Consider the following 13,874-nt stretch of genomic DNA (forward strand, 5'->3'; position numbering starts at 1 on the left):
GAGTGGGAAGTGAATGGTGATGATAAATTAAACGAGGTGACTGGGAAATGGACGGTGATGATAAAGTTAGAGTGTTGACTGGGAAATGAACAGTGATGATAAAGTTAGAGTGTTGACTGGGAAAGGAATTGTGATGATAAAGTAAACGAGGCGAGTGGGAAATGAATGGTGATGATAAAGTAAAGAAGGTGACCGGGAAATGAACGGTGATGATAAAAGTAAACAAGGTGACCGGGAAGTGAATGGTGATGAGAAAATAAGCGAGGTGAGTGGGAAGTGAATGGTGATGATAAAGTAAGCGAGGTGAGCGGGAAATGAACGGTGATAATAAAGTTAGAGTGCTGACGGGGAAATGAATGGTGATGATTAAGTAAAGAAGGTGACCGGGAAATGAACAGTGATGATAAAGTAAACGAGGTGAGTGGGAAATGAACGGTGATGATAAAGTGAACGAGTTGACTGGGAAATGAATGGTGATGATAAATTAAACGAGGTGACTGGGAAATGAACATCAGTGAAGAAACAATCATGATGGCAGTGGATAGCGATGAAATAGTAGATGCGGTGAATCAACTCTAGGACTGGACAGCTAGGACCAGGAGACTCTTCACGTGAATTAACTCATCCATGCCGGTATGCTTCAGGGCAGTCCTAGTCAGAGCTACAGTTGTACAGGCTCAGTTTCAACTTCAAAGTTCACATCTTCGCAGCCTACTCCTTCATCATTTCAAAATCTGGAATCCTTCCAGGACAGCATAACCTGGCTATGGAAAATTTGGAGAAACAGGGATTTACGACATCGGAGTGGCGTGGAACCTTATGCTACCCATTACCTATCGTTATCTACCCAGATCTGGGTGCACTGACCCGATCAACATGAACGAAATGTATCAAATGAAAACCTCATTACGTCATTGCAGGAACCGTCTCTGTGAATAAATTATGCCGATATCTATGCCAAATCCCCTTTAAATTCTTGTACGTTCCTAAATACTAAAAAACACTGATGGATAATATCCTGTTTAACAGATGAAGTAGGTTTGGGAAGTTTGGAAATGGGCCTGGACATTCCTATGTCGACTGTCTGACGGTGTCAGTGATAGCACACGTGTGCTGCCCGTTACTGCAGGTAGTGACTGAAGTGTGTTGTGTGGGGGTAGATAGGCAAAAGTGATATGCTGGAGATAAGACTATGTCGTTCGTCAAAGTTGTGCATAAATATCCACAGCTCTCACACTCCTCACGTCACTTTTTATCCATGCGCCAGAAAAAAACGTCGCAGGTTTTCCTATCCCGATAGCGTGTTGTGTGTAGGTGATTTGAGTGCAGTTCTGCAGTGGAAAACGGAATAAAACGATTTTAAAGTCTCCGTCATTAAGACGAAATGTTTACGTGCTGAATAAACACATTGCCCCATTCAGAAGAGTAATGGCGCTATCGTCCACACATGTGGCTATACTTGATAGATTACGACTTATAGAAATGCAGAAAGCAGATAAACCAACACATCATGGAATGAAAAAAGTGGGGTTTTTTTTAAACCTTTCACAGTTTGTTTTGATAAATATTCGTCATGTTCTCAAACCTGTCATGGTGTATTCATTGATATCACAGATTATTTCTCCATACAACGCCCCAGTCTTCAGTCAGTCAGTGAGCATTACAATGGTGAAAGAGTAGAGACCCTTCAACGGCCACATTATATACGTCCTTCAAATATTATTCTGGTCTAAAACTAAACAAAGACAAATTATGGTATCATTAAATGATCTTTTGTGTGTAAAACACATTCAGCAGTATTCGGCGACAGTATTTAATGGATAACAAGAAGAATAACAACGCAACTCGTGATATACTGGCACATGAATGACATTGGAGACATTGTCCTGCATTCGATAACCAGTGAAGAATGGACTGGAAGATTTTACCACTATCTGGGCAGCACATATTGTTCAATATAAGTAGCCACCCCAAGCAGTGATACAGGCCAGAACCCTGCGTCGAACTGACGTCTTAATTATAGATCCGACGCCATTCCTCTGCCAAAGTGCCGAAGTGTTCCTCGTGAGGAAATGATTTTCGCGTTTCCAACACGATGTCCCAGTTGGTCAAAGGTTCTCAGATGGGGACAGATCGGGCGACCTCGTCCGTCAGACTTGAAGAGGTGGAACCTGCTTTGGTCACTAAAGAGCATTCTACGCCAGTTTCGCTGCTGTCGGTGTGGCACGTCTTGCCAGTCAGTCTTCTCGTTGGATAATGACCTTCAGTCTACCACTCCTTGGTTTGTCTACAGTACTGCCAGTCTGTCGTAAACGTTTGGCAGGTCTAGCGATGGTGGATTTGCAGCATTTCATGGTCCTAGCCACATGCTCTTGTATTGCCACTAGCTGTGGCATTGCTCTCTCCCTCTGCCCAACGTATAAAAGAGGCATGTCAATCATGTCAGTCCTGGTTATCAATCAATTGACATGATGAAAGAGAACAAACCTGGGCAATTTTGTACCCTAATTTGATACGGGTAACACTGTGCACATTTTCCAATTTTCGCATGTAAATTCGTTTTCGTTCACTAAATACGAAATGCACGTAAACGTCTTCACTGGGAATAGACATGTTGTGTTCGAGAGAAATATTTTTAGCTATTTTCGAACAGATTGACAACTATTTTGAAACTAAACAATCATTTTCATAATGGTGGGGTTTCTTTAAGACACTAGTTTACTACTCACTGGTGATGTAGAAACATATGCAATGCACTGGTGCTTTGGACACATTTTCTACATACTGGTGATGTGGACACATTTTCTACATACTGGTGATGAGGACACATATACTATTTACTGGTGATGTGGACACATTTTAGTTACTGTCGAAGTGACCACCTGCTATTACCGTTGGTGTGGACACATTCTATTTACTCGTGATGTAAACACCTGCCATTTAACGTTAATGTGGGCTGATATACTATTTTCCGGGATGAGGAAACATGCTATGTAAAGGTAATGTGGACGCATATACAACTTACTGGTGATGTGGACACATGCTATTTACTGGTGATGTGGACACATGTGTTACTTGCCGTTGATGTCCACATGCACTATTTGATGAAATGATTGTAAAGATGTCATGACGATAAATATCTGTGAGAATAATTGAGCGGGTACTGGGCTACTGCTGTGCAGATAAGTGAACGTGAGTCAGGTGGATAGTAAGGATGTTCAGTGGGTAGTGAATGGCTGTTAGATGGGTAGTGAGAGAGTGTTAGGTGGGTAGTGAGGATGTGAGGTTGGTACTGGGAGTGTGTTAAGTGAGTAGTGAGCGGGTGCCAGGTGGACAGGGAGCGGTTGGTTGCCAAGTGGGTAGTGAGAGCGAGTGTTAGGTGGGTAGTGAGAAAGAGTGTCAGGTAGGTAGTGAGCGATTGTCAGGTGCTTAATGAACAGGTTTTTGTCATCGCCGCCATTGTGAACTGATACGTTATTGCGTATTGTGTCAGTGAATTCAGATTGTCTGTTAGATAGGTGAGATGAACGTCAGCATGTGGATGCATCTCTAGTTACCACTTCACTTCCTTTAATCATCATCGTACATTCCCTCCTCCCCCCTCCCCTCCACACACACACACGACCAGCGTGGCAGCAGTAGGGGCACTGTAGTCAACAATTACCTGTAACCAGAACCACCCACCAGCTGGTCCAGATGGTGTTATGTAAACTAGAGTTACCTCCCTTCTATCTATTCCTGGTTTCTGCGACTGATTTTGGTCGAGAAAATGGCGTCTTGAAGTTCTAAGACAAGACGGATGAAGTGATACTGTCTAAGGTAAGTTTGACTGTCTGGGGCTTCCCTTCACACATCAGCCAACATCTACCATCAAACATTTCCTAGATTGGACTTCTGTTTGACAAATAAACATGTAACACCCGAATAGTGACCCAATGGGCCATCTTTGTTTACAAACAAAACTCAGGAAAAAGTTTGTAAAGTCTGCAAGTGCTAGCTCCAGTAGCCTCCCATCGCGATTCCAAATGTCCCATCATTTAATGAGCGTTAGTTGAATCTGGGGTAAATACAAGCGCAGATGTCTGCTAATTCAAACATAGCAGGCCTTTCTTCCCTGTGTAACGCGAAATTTACTTTCCATCTACAACGAAAATACGGAATCGCTACAATAATCAGAATGTGATTATTTCGTATATGACATTGAAAATGTTTTAGACGAAGATTCACTCGAGTGAATGCAATCGCAAGAATGTTACGCAAACCATTGTGTTCGTCCGCCATTCTGCACGTGATTCTGTTGCACTGCAGAGGAACTTGAGACAAGATGACCTTCCAGTTGATGTGACCTTTCTAAAAATACGCACAAGGAGAAGAGTAGCTGATGATATTCTTGCGAGCACACGTGTTTTCTATAAACACGAAAGAGGGACTACGCAGGATGAATATACACTGGGGAACTATCTTGTGTGATGTTAGCACATATCCTTCGTATCGGCAAATCACAGGAAACAGTTTGACAACGCATGATATACATCCGCGAGCCCCACCATCTGTTAGATGTGGCTATTATAATGCAAGTTCGCAGGTACGCGCCATTAGAGGCTGTTATCATAAATGGCCCGACTGAAGTTGTAAATATCAATTTATTCTTGAGAACACGTGTTATGTGAGGTATTAGCCAGTAGATAGGGATCTCCTGGCGATCCACACACAGCGACTGACAACTTTCAAGGAACCACTTGGAAGACTGTTTATTATATTTATCGTTATTCTAAGCTGATCCTATCTGAGACCTGCTTTTAGCCAAGGTAGTAGTCATAATAACATGAGGAGATCTAGTCTCAGCTGATGACCAGGTCTTCCGTAAGCAGCAACTGAACGGAGCAGCTGCATGCGGTGTGTTCTGGCAGTCGGTGTACTGGTGATCCTGTGGGGACGTTAATGTGTATAGCTGAGGGGGGTCCTTGTCGCCCAGCTACTACAGACATATGTACCCCATTCTCAAACGAAGTCGAAATACAGAAACGTACCACGTACCCTAAATGGTGGACGAGTCCATATTCCACAACTCCAATCCCTTTCAACTAATTGTGAGTGGTATTGCGCATCGCGAAATATAACCATGTATGCTCCTTTGTTAAATATCGCAATGTAATGCATCTTATACAACAGAATGCCAGTTCTGATCAAGGAAAGGGTACAATGCAGAATGACCACGTCATCTTAAGTTTCTGTATTTTGATGTTGGTTAGTGAAGCTGTCTGTATACAAACAGCCGAAGACAACGCGCAGACGACGACCCCTTCAGCGGTAGCTTGATCTTACTATATGATTATTTATAAGTTGAAGTCATTTTCCAGACTCTGATTATTTCGTGTCAGAATCCATTTTATGGTGATTACAGACCCCTAGGACAAATTTGGTGAGTTCATGAGACCTCTACATTAAACAGTAGTTCAACTCTGTCACGGTTTGTCCTGTTGTTGAGGGAAGCCCATACCTGCAATGTCATTGACCCCTGACAAATGGGAACATCCGTGCTTCGGCTGATGCTGACTCCAAGAATCAAGCTCAATGGGAATCTATGAATCGAAACATCGTACCTTGAAGGGTCGCAACTCTGTGCCATTTTGGAGCACAGTCCTCTAATACATCACCCGTAAAGATCCGGGTTAGAACTGGTCTTCAGCAACCCATGCTTGTCCTTAGAGGCGACTAACGGGATCGGATGATCAGGCTCGCTCGCTGACGTGGTTAACACGTCATCGTATCCCAATTTGCCTCGATGCAAATGGTGATAGTCACTGGATTGTTGGGTCCAGACACGATTATTTACAGGTCGCCGCCATGTAGATAGATTTTGCTGTGTGCGGCGTAAGACAGGAACCCAACCCCTAAATCACACGAAACACTGTCATCTGTTATTTATAGGAAAGCCTGTTTCCACGTATACATACGTATGACGTTTTCATGATATTAAGGAGCATTGCTTCACTGTGCGAAATAAACATAATAATATGGCTTAGGGGTAGTGACAATGTTAATGGATAAGCATATTCAATGAACACACAGCCCACATCCATCCGCCCACACCCTGTTAATCCATAAATTAAGAACGGTCCCTGAAAACACTCAGTGTTCATGCTTTCAAGTACAAGTGTTCAGATATACCTTGTTTTCGTGTACATGTATTTGGAATAGAAAAAAATGTTTGATGCGAACGAGGTGTACATGGAATGACAACTTTATCAGGGTGCGGAACACTCCTCTGCGAGCATGGGTCTGCGAGGCCAGATGTGTGTGCGTGTGGGGGACCTCACAGGCCTGCACGACATTCTCCTCAAGTATTACATACGTACAGATTGCTACCCCGGTGTGGCGTGCGGCAGAGGTATGGAGCAACCATGTGCTGCGCGTCTCTCCGCCGGTAACAATGTTAGGTAACACACACGCCATTTCGCTTGCCTGGCTCACTGGTTGAAGAGGTTCTTTAAGTGTTTCTCTTTTTTCAGGTTACAATAGAATACATGAGACTTGCCCATGTTTTGTTCAGGTGTCTGTTTCAAATGTATGCAAAATGGAGGTAGCAAAGTGAGTTTTGTTATCTCTATGGCGCTATTGATTGTCAATGAGGTGATGCCGCCAGTCACCGCTTCTCTGGCGCCTGGAATCAGGGGAGAGTGCATGGGTTCTGGAGGCAGGGAATTTACAGATTTCTTAAAGATTCTAAATGTCACGAGTCCGGTAATTTCAGATCGTCTTGATCGATGGCAGCTATACTGGGCATATACTCGTGTTGTACACAACATATGTTCACTAAAGTTCAAACAAACCATCGTAAATCAGAAAATACGACTGCTTAATAAAAGAAGGCGTCATGTTTCCAATTCTTGGCCGCCAAGACTACTCCGCCATCACCTGTCCCTTGTTTCTGTGAAATGTGAGGGCAGGCGGAAGTTTGTTGTTGGTAGACAGGAGTTTCAGCTGATACGATTAATAAACCAATGGAGTTCGTACCACCTAACACAGGCGCACGTACGCTACGTCTGTGTCTGGATGTGTCTGAGATGGCTGTCGCTCGTTTTGAAATGAACTCAATCTTCCACAATAAAATTACTAGCGACTACCATTTTCCGCTCAAGCAGGGGAACACGGTGATCACCAAGGTGTTTGACCATAGGTTTTCACTATATATATAGGACTGTGTCAGATGACCTTCAGATACGGCACATTGAATGACACAGGGAGTGCACTCGCTGCGTAACTTACAAAACTACTTACGAGGACAGACGTTGTTGAGCTAGGGCAAGGTGACAGACTATTTCGTGAATGATATAAATGGAGCGGCAAGAGACACTAAGTATTTAAGTAGTGAAACAGTTTCCCTCTCTGGCGTTGCGTGTCAGCAGTACACTCCCTCTGTCGACGCACCTAGCGGGGATGCTGGGCCATTAAGAGACCTCAGCGCTGGTGATGTAACGATGCGAAAAATTGCCTAGAAAAAACATATTTTCGACACTTTCCTATGTGTACCATTTATCTATTTCACTGTCATTTCTTCATCGCTCTCTGAAAAAACTGCCACGTAATCCCGTATGACAGAGAGGTAATATGTCATCCCGACACCTCAGCGGAACCGACAGACAATGGCGTTTGTTTGCTGCTGTGTGGCAATGATGGGAAAACAGTCGAGTCAGAAAGGGACACACACTGATGCTATCAATCGTGAATGTTATAAGTCCTAAACTTGTGGCTTACTCAGGTTAGAGACAGGTATAAGTCATATGTCTCTTGTAATCGTCACTGAAGCAAACACAGCTTAATCATTTTGGACACAGAGAATGGTCTTTTTATTCTACTCAGACAAATGATACTATTTCTGTTGTACATTACTGGCTTTCTGGCATTTTTGTTTCCCGGTTATCAACTATATAATCTGTGGTAAAAAGAGCAAGGAGAAATCCATTTCCTGAAATTATCATGTGATCTCTGAAAGGAAGTCGTGAAAACATACGTTATGGCACGTCATGTATATAGGAGATCGTTCAATCGGCGGTCCAGTCTCACCGGCATGCTTAGCTGAAGGAAACTAATAGCTGAATGAGGGATTGCATTGTTTTGTTTTTTTCAAGTGCATTTGTATGTCATCAGATTTTATATATAATCTTACATACTTATTGTCACTGTCACTGCTTAGACTGAGGTGTTATTCGCCGGAAGTGCATTTTCAAATGCACATTTGCTAAGTTAAAATGTGGAAAAGAGGAATAATTATGCATGCCAACAACGTGTCCTTAGTAAGTGTGGCCTAGTTGCTTCGCACGTATGTCTGTAATAGGAGTAGTATTTCTACAGTATATCACTGGGGGTAGGTATATGGTATGTTACAAAACTCGAAATAACAAAGAGTCACGTGACGTCAGGCAAGACTCGGTGGGTTACGGTAGGTGTTGGGTTTGGTGGGGTGGAGGAAAGGGTTACCTGGCTATATCTGTGAGTACTCGACTATTACAGCATCACTCTAAAGAACAGACAGTCATTGGTCAACCAGTCACACTGCACTGAACAGAGGGGAATACAAGATTCATTAAGTTGTAATAGTAGGATTGGAAAGGGAAAGACTGAACGAAATCTCAGTAGTGTTCCTGTCTGACCATGACTGGTAAGACTGGATATGCATTGAAATATTAAGGGCTCATATTTGAATTCATTTACATTACATTTTAGGGGAAATATATTTGTGATGATATATTAATTGTCAGTATAATCAAGCCCCTCCCAAGTCAAGCAAGCAACACAACGCTGTGGTTACTGAACGCCGGGTTGCCGGCGAATAACCCTTCCACTCGTCACTTTGCCGATGGATTGCATCCTGGACTACAGTCCACAGATTCTAAGAGAGTATGAAAGATAACATCTACACAGTCGGACGTGAGGTAGCAAGGACCGACTGCTCATTCTGTATACTGGAGTACACTGAGTGTAATTGTCCAGTCAACAGACTTGGAGGCGCAAAGTCATTTCATTTCGGTCACGTACGGGAGGTGTATTTTCACAAGTTAAACTATTTACCGAGGCGTAATATATTGTAGATGAGAGACAATTTGGTTTTCGTCATTCCCATGCGATTCTTATTCACTAAACAATTGTTTTGTCGTCGCGATGTCTCGAATTGGTTTGAATTATTGAAACTTGCATGTATTGAAAGGACGACGGATCCTGTGTGCCTTCTCATCTACACTCGACAATTAATGCAATTTCATTAAGAAGTTGGCGTCTATGTTAATAAATACCTCTCTGCTCTGGCCCGAAACTCCATGACGCTAATATGGGTGACTGGACCGAGAAAATAAACTGCCGGGCAAAAGAAAGTACACAGGTTGTGTTTCTTCCAATAAGATTTAAATATCAAAACCTTATGATGAAATGGAAACTGTATGTTGAAGCACACGGCAATAGACGTGTTTTATCAACAAAATGACATTGTAATAATAAACAGTGACGTAGTGGCGACCACTACAGACGGTGCGTACGATGCTGGAAGGTCAAGGTCACTCGCCAGTAGCACGAAGTCGTCTGGTCACTGTGAATGGGCTCACGCGATGACCCAGTTATGTTGCAGCTGATGACATCACCGTCAGCATCCGATTGCATAGGTGGATAACCCGCTGATAGCGACCCTCGTGGGGTGTTGTGACTTAATGACGTCCACTTTTGGGTCGATCACATGTCTGGCCTGTCATAGTGACACGGTTAATCAGCCGAATTATGGTTTGTCTTGTGCAACCCAATGTCCTTGGAAAAAGCCATTTGTGACATTCTTTTAGTCCATTCTCGTGGCGCATACGTCAATATTGGAATTTTCCCGTGAGATTTTTGTCAAGTAATTGTTCAGTCTTCACGACAAACATGTTTTTTACCCTTCGTACAAAATTGCTCGTGCATGGAACAATAATCACAATTTTTGAAAACTTCATGCAAAGTACGTTTAAATGTTTTGGTTGCATTTTGAAAAAAAAGTATCATGGTAGTTGTGTTCTATACAATCAATGTTCTTCGATCATTTTACTCGTTAGAACGCATATTTGGGATTGCCGCAACAATAACACCTGTGTACTTTCTTTTGCTCGTCAGTTTATATTTGACCGATCCCCACTGGTGTAGGTATACATGTAAAGCACCTGCTCCCTGTCCCTAGGTGACCTATGGGCAGATAGATGAAGACCAGTACCCGCTTAGACCTGTGTCCAGCCAGTATTATGGACTTCTAGGTGCACACCACTACCGCCAAATACTTTCGGAAATCGAACTTTTTGTTTGGTGAAAGCACACATAGTGTTTTTTATAATTTTTTTCGCAAAGATGCTGCATGTTTTTGTGTCTGGATGACGTTTCTTTGTAGGTTCGTGCAATTTAGCGTATCTTCCTCCAGGCATGACAGACGTCTCTGTCAGGGGGTCTTAAGACGCCCACGTGTATATCTCAAGTTACTTATGTTCACTGATTAGTAGAGATCCCAGGGATTAGAAGAAATGGGATCAAAATTAAAAATTAAAAAGGTGTTGTATAAATGTTACAAACGTTGGCTTAGTGCACTTGTTGGGGAAATGAGGTACACAATGTTATCATGAAGTCTCGGTTGTTAATTAACTATTCGTGTCGTGAAGCGAGGCACACTACTGTTGTCTATGTTCATATTACGTCTAGTTTTAGATATAGAGGGTGAAAAACATTTTGAATCGCAAGACAGTTTAACTGTACTGTGTGGTGTAATGATCTAGATATGGTTGTTCTGATGGTGGTGGAGGTGTTGTGATAATGGTGTAGATGATGTTCATATGGTTGTGGTGGTAGTTGGTGTAGATGTGATTGTGGTGGTGGTCGGTGTAGATGTGGTTGTGATGACAGTGGTCGATGTAGATGTGGTTGTGATGGTGGACGGTGTAGATGTGGTTGTGATGGTGGTGGTCTGTGTAGATGTGGTTGTGATGACAGTGGTCGATGTAGATGTGGTTGTGATGGTGGTCGGTGTAGATGTGGTTGTGATGATGGTCGATGTAGATGTGGTTGTTGTGATGGTGGTCGGTGTAGATGTGGTTGTGATGGTGTTCGGTGTAGATGTGGTTGTGATGGTAGTCAGTGTAGTTGTGGTTCTGATGGCTGTCGGTGTAGATGTGGTTGTTGTGATGGTGATCAGTGTAGATGTGGTTGTGATGGTAGTCAGTGTAGATGTGGTTGTGATGGTTGTCGGTGTACATGTGGTTGTTGTGATGGTGGTCCGTGTAGGTATGGTTGTGATGGTGGTCGATGTAGATGTGGTTGTTGTGACAGTGGTCGGTGTAGATGTGGTTGTGATGGTGGTCGGTGTACGTGTGGTTGTGATGGTGGTCAGTGTAGATGTGGTTGTGATGGTGGTCGGTGTAGATGTGGATGTGATGGTGGTCGATGTAGATGTGGTTGTTGTGACAGTGGTCGATGTAGATGTGGTTGTTGTGACAGTGGTCGGTGTAAATGTGGTTGTGATGGTGGTCGGTGTAGATGTGGTTGCGATGGTGGTCAGTGTAGATGTGGTTGTGATGGTGGTCGGTGTAGATGTGGTTGTGATGGTGGTCGGTGTAGATGTGGTTGTGATGGTGGTCGGTGTAGATGTGGTTGTGATGGTGGTCGGTGTAGATGTGGTTGTTGTGACGGTGGTCGATGTAGATGTGGTTGTGATGGTGGTCGGTGTAGATGTGGTTGTGATGGTGGTCGGTGTAGATGTGGTGGTGATGGTGGTCGGTGTAGATGTGGTTGTGATGGTGGTGGTCGGTGAAGATGTGGTTGTTGTGACAGTGGTCGATGTAGATGTGGTTGTTTTGATGTGGTCAGTGTAGATGTGGTTGTTGTTGTGGTGGTGGTGGTGGTGGTCGGTGCAGATGTGGTTGTTGTGATTGTGGTCAGTGTAGATGTGGTTGTTGTAATTGTGGTCGGTGTAGATGTGGTTGTGATGATGGTCGGTGTAGATGTGGTTGTGATGGTGGTCGGTGTAGATGTGGTGGTGATGGTGGTCGGTGTAGATGTGGTTGTGATGGTGGTGGTCGGTGAAGATGTGGTTGTTGTGACAGTGGTCGATGTAGATGTGGTTGTTTTGATGTGGTCAGTGTAGATGTGGTTGTGGTTGTGGTGGTGGTGGTGGTGGTCGGTGCAGATGTGGTTGTTGTGATTGTGGTCAGTGTAGATGTGGTTGTTGTAATTGTGGTCGGTGTAGGTGTGGTTGTGATGGTGGTCGGTGTAGATGTGGTTGTTGTGATGGTGGTCGGTGTAGATGTGGTTGTGATGGTGGACGGTGTAGATGTGGTTGTTGTGATGGTGGTCGGTGTAGATGTGGTTGTTGTGACAGTGGTCGATGTAGATGTGGTTGTTTTGATGTGGTCAGTGTAGATGTGGTTGTGGTTGTGGTGGTGGTGGTGGTGGTCGGTGCAGATGTGGTTGTTGTGATTGTGGTCAGTGTAGATGTGGTTGTTGTAATTGTGGTCGGTGTAGGTGTGGTTGTGATGGTGGTCGGTGTAGATGTGGTTGTTGTGATGGTGGTCGGTGTAGATGTGGTTGTTGTGACAGTGGTCGGTGTAGGTGTGGTTGTGATGGTGGACGGTGTAGATGTGGTTGTTGTGATGGTGGTCGGTGTAGATGTGGTTGTTGTGATGGTGGTCGGTGTAGATGTGGTTGTTGTAATTGTGGTCGGTGTAGATGTGGTTATGATGGTGGTCGGTGTAGATGTGGTTGTTGTGATGGTGGTCGGTGTAGATGTGGTTGTTGTGATGGTGGTCGGTGTAGATGTGGTTGTTGTGACAGTGGTCGGTGTAGGTGTGGTTGTGATGGTGGACGGTGTAGATGTGGTTGTTGTGATGGTGGTCGGTGTAGATGTGGTTGTTGTGATGGTGGTCGGTGTAGATGTGGTTATGATGGTGGTCGGTGTAGATGTGGTTGTTGTGATGGTGGTCGGTGTAGATGTGGTTGTGACAGTGGTCGGTGTAGATGTGGTTGTTGTGATGGTGGTCGGTGTAGATGTGGTTGTGATGGTGGACGGTGTAGATGTGGTTGTTGTGATGGTGGTCGGTGTAGATGTGGTTGTTGTGATGGTGGTCGGTGTAGATGTGGTTGTTGTGACAGTGGTCGGTGTAGGTGTGGTTGTGATGGTGGACGGTGTAGATGTGGTTGTTGTGATGGTGGTCGGTGTAGATGTGGTTGTTGTGATGGTGGTCGGTGTAGATGTGGTTATGATGGTGGTCGGTGTAGATGTGGTTGTTGTGATGGTGGTCGGTGTAGATGTGGTTGTGACAGTGGTCGGTGTAGATGTGGTTGTTGTGACAGTGGTCGGTGTAGGTATGGTTGTGATGGTGGTGGTCGGTGAAGATGTGGTTGTTGTGACAGTGGTCGGTGTAGGTGTGGTTGTGATGATGGTCGGTGTAGATGTGGTTGTGATGGTGGTCAGTGTAGATGTGGTTGTGATGGTGGACGGTGAAGATGTGGTTGTGATGGTGGTGGTCGGTGAAGATGTGGTTGTTGTGACAGTGGTCGGTGTAGGTGTGGTTGTGATGATGGTCGGTGTAGATGTGGTTGTGATGGTGGTCAGTGTAGATGTGGTTGTGATGGTGGACGGTGTAGATGTGGTTGTTGTGATGGTGGTCGGTGTAGATGTGGTTGTGATGGTGGTCGGTGTAGATGTGGTTGTGATGGTGGTGGTCGGTGAAGATGTGGTTGTTGTGACAGTGGTCGGTGTAGGTGTGGTTGTGATGATGGTCGGTGTAGATGTGGTTGTGATGGTGGTCAGTGTAGATGTGGTTGTGATGGTGGACGGTGTAGATGTGGTTGTGATGGTGGTCAGTGTAGATGTG

At 44.3% G+C, this 13,874-nt stretch overlaps 1 protein-coding gene across 1 annotated transcript in view; it reads left to right on the top strand.

Annotated features, from left to right (window-relative positions):
* The first annotated feature begins 3,771 nt into the window (after positions 1-3,771).
* Positions 3,772-13,874, top strand: part of LOC137291424 (uncharacterized) — a 30,245-nt gene continuing 20,142 nt past the window's right edge. The window contains exon 1 of the mRNA XM_067822760.1: positions 3,772-3,819. The gene's annotated coding sequence lies outside the window, so the exon portion shown is untranslated. The remainder of the gene's footprint in view (positions 3,820-13,874) is intronic.

The sequence above is a fragment of the Haliotis asinina genome, chromosome 7 (genome assembly GCF_037392515.1).
Source record: "Haliotis asinina isolate JCU_RB_2024 chromosome 7, JCU_Hal_asi_v2, whole genome shotgun sequence".
NCBI lineage: Eukaryota > Metazoa > Mollusca > Gastropoda > Lepetellida > Haliotidae > Haliotis > Haliotis asinina.